The sequence below is a fragment of the Phyllobates terribilis genome, unplaced genomic scaffold (assembly GCF_046119375.1).
Source record: "Phyllobates terribilis strain yellow unplaced genomic scaffold, ASM4611937v1 Scaffold_23__1_contigs__length_19252631, whole genome shotgun sequence".
In the NCBI taxonomy this organism is placed as follows: domain Eukaryota; kingdom Metazoa; phylum Chordata; class Amphibia; order Anura; family Dendrobatidae; genus Phyllobates; species Phyllobates terribilis.
This window is the reverse complement of record NW_027362783.1, coordinates 15,621,273-15,631,036: the sequence shown is the minus strand read 5'-3', so window position 1 is coordinate 15,631,036 and position 9,764 is coordinate 15,621,273.

Below are 9,764 nucleotides of genomic sequence, written 5' to 3'. Positions count from 1 at the left end.
AAACTGTCTTATTATGCTACTGCGACCTGCATGTCTCTTCCAAGGGGCATTTAAACTGTCTTGGTAAGCTACTGCGACCTGCACGTCTCTTCCAAGGGGCATTCAAACCGTCTTGGAAAGCTTCTGCGACCTGCAAGCCTATTCCAAGGGGCATTTAAACCCTCTTGATAAGCTGCTGCGAACTGCACGTCTCTGCCAAGGGGGATTTAACCCGTCTTGTTAAGCTACTGAGACCTGCACGTCTCTTCCAAGGGGCATTTAAACCATCTTGTTAAGCTACTGCGACCTGCTCGTCTATTCCAAGGGGCATTTAAACCGTCTTGTTAAGCTTCTGCGACCTGCACATCTCTTCCAAGGCGCATTTAAACCGTCTTTTTAAGCTACTGCGACTTGCATGTCTCTTCCAAGGGGCATTTAAACTTTCTTGTTAAGCTACTGTAACCTCCACCACTTTTCCAAAGGGCATTTAAACTGTCTTGTTAAGCTACTGCTAACTGCACGTCTCTTCCAAGGGGCATTTAAACTGTCTTGTTAAGCTACTGCTACCTGCGCTTCTCTTCCAAGGGGCATTTAAACTGTCTTGTTAAGCTACCGCGACCTGCACGTCTCTTTCAAGGGGCATTTAAACTGTCTTGTTAAGCTACTGCGACCTCCACCGCTCTTCCAAGGGGCATTTAAACCGTCTTGTTAAGCTACTGCGACCTGCACGTCTCGTCCAAGGGGCATTTAAACCGTCTTGGTAAGCTACTGCGACCTGCACGTCTCTTCCAAGGGCCATTTAAACCATCTTGTTAAGCTACTGCGACCTGCACGTCTCTTCCAAGGGGGATTTAAACCGTCTTGTTAAGCTACTGCGACCTGCACGTCTCTTCCAAGGGCCATTTAAACCATCTTGTTAAGCTACTGCGACCTGCATGTATCTTCCAGGGGGCATTTAAACCGTCTTGTTAAGCCACTGCGGCCTGCACGTCTCTTCCAAGGGGCATTTAAACCATCTTTTTAAGCTGCTGCGAACTGCATGTCTCTTCCAAGGGGCATTTAAACCATCTTGATAAGCTACTGCGACCTCCACGTCTCTTCCAAGGGGCATTTAAACAACATTGTTAAGATACTGCGACCTGCACGTCTCTTCCAAAGGGCATTTAAACTGTCTTGGTAAGCTACTGCAACCTGCAAGCCTGTTTCAAGTGGCATTTAAACCATCTTGCTAAGCTACTGCGACCTCCACGTCTCTTCCAAGGGGCATTTAAACAATATTGTTAAGCTATTGCGACCTGCATGTCTCTTCCAAGGGGCATTTAAACTGTCTTGTTAAGCTACTGCGACCTCCACCGCTCTTCCAAGGGGCATTTAAACCATCTTGTTAAGCTACTGCGACATGCACCGCTCTTCCAAGGGGCATTTAAGCCATCTTGTTAAGCCTCTGCGACCTGCACGTCTCTTCCAAGGGGCATTTAAACCGTCTTTTTAAGCTGCTGCGACCTGCATGTCTCTTCCAAAGAGCACTTAAACCATCTTGTTAAGCTACTGCGACCTGCGCATCTCTTCCAAGGGGCATTTAAACCGTCTTGTTAAGCTACTGTAACTTGCACGTCTCTTATAAGGGGCATTTAAAACGTCTTGTTAAGCTACTGTAACCTCCACCACTTTTCCAGGGGGCATTTAAACCGTCTTGTTAAGCTACTGCGACCGGCACGTCTCTTCCAAGGGGCATGTAAACCGTCTTGTTAAGCCTCTGCGACCTGCACGTCTTTTCCTAGGGGCATTTAAACAGTCTTGTTAAGCTGCTTCGACCTGCAAGTTTCTTCCAATTGGCATTCAAACTGTTTTGTTAAGCTACTGAGACCTGCACGTCTCTTCCAAGGGGCATTTAAACTGTCTTGTTAAGCTACCGCGACCTGCACGCCTCTTTCAAGGGGCATTTAAACTGTCTTGTTAAGCTACTGCGACCTCCACCGCTCTTCCAAGGGACATTTAAACTGTCTTGTTAAGCTACTGAGACCTGCACGTCTCTTCCAAGGGGCATTTAAATCATCTTGGTAAGCTACTGCGACCTGCAAGCCTCTTCTAAGGGGCATTTAAACCCTCTTCTTAAGCTACTGCGACCTGTACGTCTCTTCCAAGGGGCATTTAAACTGTCTTCTTAAGCTACTACGACCTCCACCGCTCTTCCAAGGGGCATTTAAACCATCTTGTTAAGCTACTGCGACATGCACGTCTCTTCCAAGGGGCATTTAAACTGTCTTGTTTAGCTTCTGCGACCTGCACGTCTCTTCTATGGGGCAATTAAACAGTCTTGTAAAGCTACTGCGACTTGCACATCTGTTCCAAGTGGCATTTAAACCGTCTTCTTAAGCTACTGTAACCTCCACCACTTTTCCAAGGGGCATTTAAACCGTCTTGTTAAGCTACTGCGACCTGCACGTCTCTTCCAAGGGGCATTTAAAACGCTTTGTTAAGCTACTGCGACCTGCATGATTCTTCCAAGGGACATTTAAACAGTCTTGTTAAGCTACTGAGACATGCACGTCTCTTCCAAGGGGCATTTAAACTGTCTTGTTAAGCTTCTGCGACCTCCACCGCACTTCCAAGGGGCATTTAAACCGTCTTGTTAAGCTACTGCGACCTGCACATCTTTGTCAAGGGGCATTTAAACTGTCTTGTTAAGCTACTGAGACCTCCACCTCCCTTCCAAGTGGCATTTAAACCGTCTTGTTAACCTACTGCGACCTGCACGTCTCTTCCAAGTGGCATTTAAACTGTCTTGTTAAGCTACTGCGACCTGCACGTCTCTTCCAAGGGGCAATTAAACTGTCTTGTTAAGCTACTGCGACCTCCACCTCTCTTCCAAGGGGCATTTAAACCGTCTTATTAAGCTACTGCGACCTGCACGTCTCTTCCAAGGGGCATTTAAACTGTATTGTTAAGGTACTGCGACCTGCAAGTCTATTCTAAGGTGCATTTAAACCATCTTGTTAAGCTACTGCGACCTGCACATCTCTGTCAAGGGGCATTTAAACCGTCTTGTTAAGCTATTGCGACCTGCACATCTCTTCCAAGGGAAATTTAAACCGTCTTGTTAAGATACTGCGACCTGCACTTCTCTTCCAAGGGGCATTTAAACAGTCTTGTTAAGATACTGCGACCTGCACGTCTCTTCCAAGGGGCATTTAAACTGTCTTGTTAAGCTACTGCGACCTGCATGTCTCTTCCAAGGGGCATTTAAACCGTCTTGTTATGCTACTGCGACCTGCACTTCTCTTCCAAGGCGCAATTAAACCTTCTTTTTAAGCTCCTGCGACTTGCATGTCTCTTCCCAGGGGGCTTTTAAACCGTCTTGTTAAGCTACTGCGACCTGCATGTCTCTTCCAAGGGGCATTTAAACCGTCTTGTTGAGCTACTGCGACCTGCATGTCTATTCTAAGGGGCATTTAAACCTTCGTGTTAAGCTACTGCGACCTCCACCGCTTTTCCAAGGGGCATTTAAACCGTTTTTTTATGCTACTGCGACCTGCACTTCTCTTCCAAGGCGCATTTAAACCTTCTTTTTAAGCTCCTGCGACCTGCACGTCTTTTCCTAGGGGCATTTAAACAGTCTTGTTAAGCTGCTTCGACATGCATGTTTCTTCCAAGTGGCATTTAAACTGTCTTGTTAAGCTAGTGCGACCTGCACGTCTCTTCCAAGGTACATTTAAACCGTCTTGTTAAGCTACTGCGACCTGCATGTCTCTTCCAAGGGGCATTTAAACCGTCTTGTTAAGCTGCTTCGACATGCATGTTTCTTCCAAGTGGCATTTAAACTGTCTTGTTAAGCTACTGCGACCTCCACCGCTCTTTCAAGGGGCATTTAAACTGTCTTGTTAAGCTACTGCGACCTGCACGTCTCTTCCAAGGGGCATTTAAATCGTCTTGGTAAGCTACTGCGACCTGCAAGCCTCTTCCAATGGGCATTTAAAGCCTCTTGTTAAGCTACTGCGACCTGCATGTCTCTTCCAAGGGGCATTTAAACTGTCTTCTTAAGCTACTGCGACCTCCACCGCTCTTCCAAGAGGCATTTAAACCATCTTGTTAAGCTACTGCGACCTGCACGTCTCTTCCAAGGGGCATTTAAACTGTCTTGTTTAGCTTGTGCGACCTGCACGTCTCTTCTAAGGGGCATTTAAACTGTCTTCTTAAGCTACTGTAACCTCCACCACTTTTCCAAGGGGCATTTAAATCGTCTTGTTAAGCTACTGCGACCTCCACTGCACTACCAAGGGGCTTTTAAAACGCTTTGTTTAGCTACTGCGACCTGCATGTCTCTTCCAAGGGGCATTTAAACCTTCTTGTTAAGCTACTGCGACCTCCTCGTCTCTTCCAAGGGGCATTTAAACCGTCTTTTTAAGCTGCTGTGACCTGCATGTCTCTTCCAAGGGGCATTTAAACCATCTTGTTAAGCTACTGCGACCTCCACCGCACTTCCAAGGGGCATTTAAACCGTCTTGTTAAGCTGCTGCGACCTGCACGTCTCTTTCAAGGGGCATTTAAACTGTCTTGTTAAGCTACTGCGACCTCCACCGCTCTTCCAAGGGGCATTTAAACCGTCTTGTTTAGCTATTGCGACCTGCAAGTCTCTTCCAAGGGGCATTTAAACCGTCTTGTTAAGCTACTGCGACCTGCACGTCTCTTCCAAGGGGCATTTAAACTGTCTTGTTAAGCCACTGCGACCTCCACCTCTCTTCCAAGGGGTATTTAAACCGTCTTATTAGCTACTGCGACCTGCATGTCTCATCCAAGGGGCATTTAAACTCTCTTGTTAAGCTCCTGCGACCTCCACCACTCTTCCAATGGGCATTTGAACCGTCTTGTTAAACTACAGCGACCTGCACGTAACTTTCAAGGGGCATTTAAACTGTCTTGTTAAGCTACTGCAACCTCCACTGCTCTTCCAAGGGGCATTTAAACCGTCTTGTTAAGCTACTGCGACCTGCACATCTCTTCCAAGTGGCATTTAAACCGTCTTGTTAAGCTACTGCGAACTGCACGTCTCTTCCAAGGGGCATTTAAACTGTCCTGTTAAGCTACTGCGACCTCCACCTCTCTTCCAAGGGGCATTTAAAGCATCTTATTAAGCTACTGCGACCTGCACATCTCTTCCAAGGGGCATTTAAACTGTCTTATTATGCTACTGCGACCTGCATGTCTCTTCCAAGGGGCATTTAAACTGTCTTATTATGCTACTGCGACCTGCATATCTCTTCCAAGGGGCATTTAAACTGTCTTGGTAAGCTACTGCGACCTGCACGTCTCTTCCAAGGGGCATTCAAACCGTCTTGGTAAGCTTCTGCGACCTGCAAGCCTATTCCAAGGGGCATTTAAACCCTCTTGTTAAGCTGCTGCGACTTGCACGTCTCTGCCAAGGGGGATTTAAACCGTCTTGTTAAGCTACTGAGACCTGCACGTCTCTTCCAAGGGGCATTTAAACCATCTTGTTAAGCTACTGCGACCTGCTCGTCTATTCCAAGGGGCATTTAAACCATCTTGTTAAGCTTCTGCGACCTGCACGTCTCTTCCAAGGCGCATTTAAACTGTCTTGTTAAGCTAGTGCGACCTGCACGTCTCTTCCAAGGTGCATTTAAACCGTCTTGTTAAGCTACTGCGACTTGCATGTCTCTTCCAAGGGGCATTTAAACCGTCTTGTTAAGCTGCTTCGACATGCATGTTTCTTCCAAGTGGCATTTAAACTGTCTTGTTAAGCTACTGCGACCTCCACCTCTCTTTCAAGGGGCAATTAAACTGTCTTTTTAAGCTACTGCGACCTGCACGTCTCTTCCAAGGGGCATTTAAATCGTCTTGGTAAGCTACTGCGACCTGCAAGCCTCTTCCAATGGGCATTTAAACCCTCTTGTTAAGCTACTGCGACCTGCATGTCTCTTCCAAGGGGCTTTAAACTGTCTTCTTAAGCTACTGCGACCTCCACCGCTCTTCCAAGGGGCATTTAAACCATCTTGTTAAGCTACTGCGACCTGCACGTCTCTTCCAAGGGGCATTTAAACTGTCTTGTTTAGCTTCTGCGACCTGCACGTCTCTTCTAAGGGGCATTTAAACAGTCTTGTTAAGCTACTGCGACTTGCACTTCTCTTCCAAGGGGCATTTAAACCGTCTTCTTAAGCTACTGTAACCTCCACCACTTTTCCAAGGGGCATTTAAACCGTCTTGTTAAGCTACTGCGACCTCCACCGCACTACCAAGGGGCTTTTAAAACGCTTTGTTAAGCTACTGCGACCTGCATGTCTCTTCCAAGGGGCATTTAAACCGTCTTGTTAAGCTACTGCGACCTCCACGTCTCTTCCAAGGGGCATTTAAACTGTCTTGTTAAGCTGCTGTGACCTGCATGTCTCTACCAAGGGGCATTTAAACCATCTTGTTAAGCTACTGCGACCTCCACCGCACTTCCAAGGGGCATTTAAACCGTCTTGTTAAGCTGCTGCGACCTGCACGTCTCTTTCAAAGGGCATTTAAACTGTCTTGTTAAGCTACTGCGACCTCCACCGCTCTTCCAAGGGGCATTTAAACCGTATTGTTAAGCTACTGCGACCTGCACGTCTCTTCCAAGGGGCCTTTAAACTGTCTTGTTAATCCACTGCGACCTCCACCTCTCTTCCAAGGGGTATTTAAACCGTCTTATTAAGCTACTGCGACCTGCATGTCTCATCCAAGGGGCATTTAAACTCTCTTGTTAAGCTCCTGCGACCTCCACCACTCTTCCAATGGGCATTTGAACCGTCTTGTTAAACTACTGCGACCTGCACGTAACTTTCAAGGGGCATTTAAACTGTCTTGTCAAGCTACTGCGACCTCCACCGTTCTTCCAAGGGGCATTTAAACCGTCTTGTTAAGCTACTGCGACCTGCACGTCTCTTCCAAGTGGCATTTAAACCATCTTGTTAAGCTACTGCGACCTGCACGTCCCTTCCAAGGGGCATTTAAACTGTCCTGTTAAGCTACTGCGACCTCCACCTCTCTTCCAAGGGACATTTAAACCATCTTATTAAGCTACTGCGACCTGTACATCTCTTCCAAGGGGCATTTAAACTGTCTTATTATGCTACTGCGACCTGCATGTCTCTTCCAAGGGGCATTTAAACTGTCTTATAATGCTACTGCGACCTGCATGTCTCTTCCAAGGGGCATTTAAACTGTCTTGGTAAGCTTCTGCGACCTGCACGTCTCTTCCAAGGGGCATTCAAACCGTCTTGGAAAGCTTCTGCGACCTGCAAGCCTATTCCAAGGGGCATTTAAACCCTCTTGTTAAGCTGCTGCGACCTGCACGTCTCTGCCAAGGGGGATTTAAACCGTCTTGTTAAGCTACTGAGACCTGCACGTCTCTTCCAAGGGGCATTTAAACCATCTTGTTAAGCTACTGCGACCTGCTCGTCTATTCCAAGGGGCATTTAAAACGTTTTGTTAAGCTTCTGCGACCTGCATGTCTCTTCCAAGGCGCATTTAAACCGTTTTTTTAAGCTACTGCGACTTGCATGTCTCTTCCAAGGGGCATTTAAACTTTCTTGTTAAGCTACTGTAACCTCCACCACTTTTCCAAAGGGCATTTAAACTGTCTTGTTAAGCTACTGCTAACTGCACGTCTCTTCCAAGGGGCATTTAAACTGTCTTGTTAAGCTACTGCGACCTGCGCTTCTCTTCCAAGGGGCATTTAAAACGTCTTGTTAAGCTACCGTGACCTGCACGTCTCTTTCAAGGGACATTCAAACTGTCTTGTTAAGCTACTGCGACCTCCACCGCTCTTCCAAGGGGCATTTAAACCGTCTTGTTAAGCTACTGCGAACTGCACGTCTCGTCCAAGGGGCATTTAAACCGTCTTGGTAAGCTACTGCGACCTGCAAGCCTATTCCAAGGGGGCATTTAAACCCTCTTGTTAAGCTACTGCGACCTGCACGTCTCTTCCAAGGGGGATTTAAACCGTCTTGTTAAGCTACTGCGACCTGCACGTCTCTTCCAAGGGCCATTTAAACCATCTTGTTAAGCTACTGCGACCTGCATGTCTCTTCCAGGAGGCATTTAAACCGTCTTGTTAAGCCACTGCGGCCTGCACGTCTCTTCCAAGGGGCATTTAAACCATCTTTTTAAGCTGCTGCGAACTGCATGTCTCTTCCAAGGGGCATTTAAACCATCTTGATAAGCTACTGCGACCTCCACGTCTCTTCCAAGGGGCATTTAAACAATATTGTTAAGATACTGCGACCTGCACGTCTCTTCCAAAGGGCATTTAAACTGTCTTGGTAAGCTACTGCGACCTGCAAGCCTGTTTCAAGGGGCATTTAAACCATCTTGCTAAGCTACTGCGACCTCCACGTCTCTTCCAAGGGGCATTTAAACAATATTGTTAAGCTATTGCGACCTGCATGTCTCTTCCAAGGGGCATTTAAACTGTCTTGTTAAGCTACTGCGACCTCCACCGCTCTTACAAGGGGCATTTAAACCATCTTGTTAAGCTACTGCGACATGCACCGCTCTTCGAAGGGGCATTTAAACCATCTTGTTAAGCCTCTGCGAACTGCACGTCTCTTCCAAGGGGCATTTAAACCGTCTTTTTAAGCTGCTGCGACCTGCATGTCTCTTCCAAAGAGCACTTAAACCATCTTGTTAAGCTACTGCGACCTGCGCATCTCTTCCAAGGGGCATTTAAATCGTCTTGTTAAGCTACTGTAACTTGCACGTCTCTTATAAGGGGCATTTAAACCGTCTTGTTAAGCTACTGCGACCGGCACGTCTCTTCCAAGGGGCATGTAAACCGTCTTGTTAAGCCTCTGCGACCTGCACGTCTTTTCCTAGGGGCATTTAAACAGTCTTGTTAAGCTGCTTCGACCTGCAAGTTTCTTCCAATTGGCATTTAAACTGTTTTGTTAAGCTACTGCGACCTCCACCGCTCTTCCAAGGGACATTTAAACTGTCTTGTTAAGCTACTGAGACCTGCACGTCTCTTCCAAGGGGCATTTAAATCATCTTGGTAAGCTACTGCGACCTGCAAGCCTCTTCTAAGGGGCATTTAAACCCTCTTGTTAAGCTACTGCGACCTGCACGTCTCTTCCAAGGGGCATTTAAACTGTCTTCTTAAGCTACTACGACCTCCACCGCTCTTCCAAGGGGCATTTAAACCATCTTGTTAAGCTACTGCGACATGCACGTCTCTTCCAAGGGGCATTTAAACTGTCTTGTTTAGCTTCTGCGACCTGCACGTCTCTTCTAAGGGGCAATTAAACAGTCTTGTAAAGCTACTGCGACTTGCACATCTCTTCCAAGTGGCATTTAAACCGTCTTCTTAAGCTACTGTAACCTCGACCACTTTTCCAAGGGGCATTTAAACCGTCTTGTTAAGCTACTGCGACCTGCACGTCTCTTCCAAGGGGCATTTAAAACGCTTTGTTAAGCTACTGCGACCTGCATGATTCTTCCAAGGGACATTTAAACAGTCTTGTTAAGCTACTGCGACATGCACGTCTCTTCCAAGGGGCATTTAAACTGTCTTGTTAAGCTTCTGCGACCTCCACCGCACTTCCAAGGGGCATTTAAACCGTGTTGTTAAGCTACTGCGACCTGCACATCTCTGTCAAGGGGCATTTAAACTGTCTTGTTAAGCTACTGCGACCTCCACCTCTCTTCCAAGGGGCATTTAAACCGTCTTGTTAACCTACTGCGACCTGCACGTCTCTTCCAAGTGGCATTTAAACTGTCTTGTTAAGCTACTGCGACCTGCACGTCTCTTC